Here is a 1,660-nt window from a genome sequence, read left to right as displayed (position 1 = left end):
CGGCCCCTAAAGATTATCACATCAGGTTAAGGAAGGGGAATGAGCAAGTCACCAAATCACCAATACCCCCTGGATGTTAAATCCATCCACAGAAGGGATTCTCCCCACCTTTAATTAAATGCTATTTACTCAGTGTGTATGTCTTCTTCGCACGTATTATTGGCCAACGGAAAGGTCACCCAACTTTTAACGTGCTTTCACAACCTGCCTAATCACGCCGAGGATGTTCTGTGATCTACGCTGATGCAATTCTGGCATTCTTCTGCGCAAAACGAGATCAAGAGAGATAAACCAATTACCGAAAAATAGAAAATAACCGGTGCATTTCTGTCGATTGGCGGGTAGAGCAATTTAGAAAGAAGTCAACACAGGTTAAGGGGAAAAAAATGTGACGAGCACACCGAGGAACGCTGGGAGAAGCCACAATTCAGTAAAAAAAGGGCGTCTTTTTGTTATTTCCAATTTTTATCACGTTATCGTGATCCGGGGCAAACCAGAACCATTTGCGAAAGGCATTTTAGTGTGCGTTTCAGAGGTATGAAAATGTGTAACTTGTTTTGTGAAAGAAAGAAAAAAGGGGGGGAGCAGAATTCTCCAGTCAGCTTACAATTATAAGTGGCTTTTTCTCCTTCAGATACGGAGTGAAAGTCCACCCCAGAGGAACCCTTTTAAAAGTAGTCCTCAACTTACGACCACGAGGGAGCCCAAAATTTTCATTGTTAGGTGAGACATTTGTTAAGTGACTTTTGCCCCAGTTTACAACGTTCCTTGCCACAGTTGTTAACGTGAATCCGCTGGACAGCCATTTGTCTGAAATGGTATAGGGTTTCCTGCCTGAGCAGGGGGTTGGACTAGATGACCTCCAAGGTCCCTTCCAACTTTATTATTATTATTAATCATCGCACAGTCAGCCAGATGTTCAGACTGGATTTGGCATTTTTGTCTACCTATCGAGTCCTTCCCAAGGACCTGGGATAGGCAGATGTGGATGTTTGATGGTATTACAGATCTCGTCGCAGGATGGAAGCAGTTCCTAGTAAGGCCGCCTTTTGCAATTGACTGATGGCGAATTTGTCAATGCTGATGATGGTGTCCAAGTGGTGCTCCAGTTGTTTTGGGATTGCACCCAAGGCACCTATTACTATTGGTACTACTCTTGCTTGCTTTTGCCACAGTCTTTCTATTTCTATTTGTAGGTCTTTGTATTTTGTGATCTTCTCCAGTTCTTTCTCGTCTATTCTGCTGTCTCCAGGCACTGCCACGTCCACTCTCCAGACTTTTTTGTCTGTCTTATCGACAATTATTAAGTCCGGGGTGTTATGTGGCAGGTGCTAGGTTGGACTAGATGACCTCCAAGGTCCCTTATTATTATTATTATTATAATGGATGGAAACTAATCAAGGAGAGAAGCAACCTGGAACTAAAAAGGAATTTCCTGACAGTTAGAACAATTAACCAGTGGAACCACCTGCCTCCAGAAGCGGTGAATGCTCCAACACTGGAAGTTTTTAAGAAGAGACTGGACAGCCATTTGTCCGAAATGGTGTAGGGTTTCCTGCCTGAGCAGGAGGTTGGACTAGATGACCTCCGAGGTCCAACTTTATATTATTATTATTATTATTATTATTATTATTATTATTATTATTATTATTATTATTAT

The sequence above is a fragment of the Protobothrops mucrosquamatus genome, unplaced genomic scaffold, assembly GCF_001527695.2.
Source record: "Protobothrops mucrosquamatus isolate PMUCROS unplaced genomic scaffold, P.Mucros_1.0 scaffold1297, whole genome shotgun sequence".
Taxonomy (NCBI): Eukaryota; Metazoa; Chordata; class Lepidosauria; order Squamata; family Viperidae; genus Protobothrops; species Protobothrops mucrosquamatus.
This window is presented reverse-complemented; position numbering follows the sequence as displayed.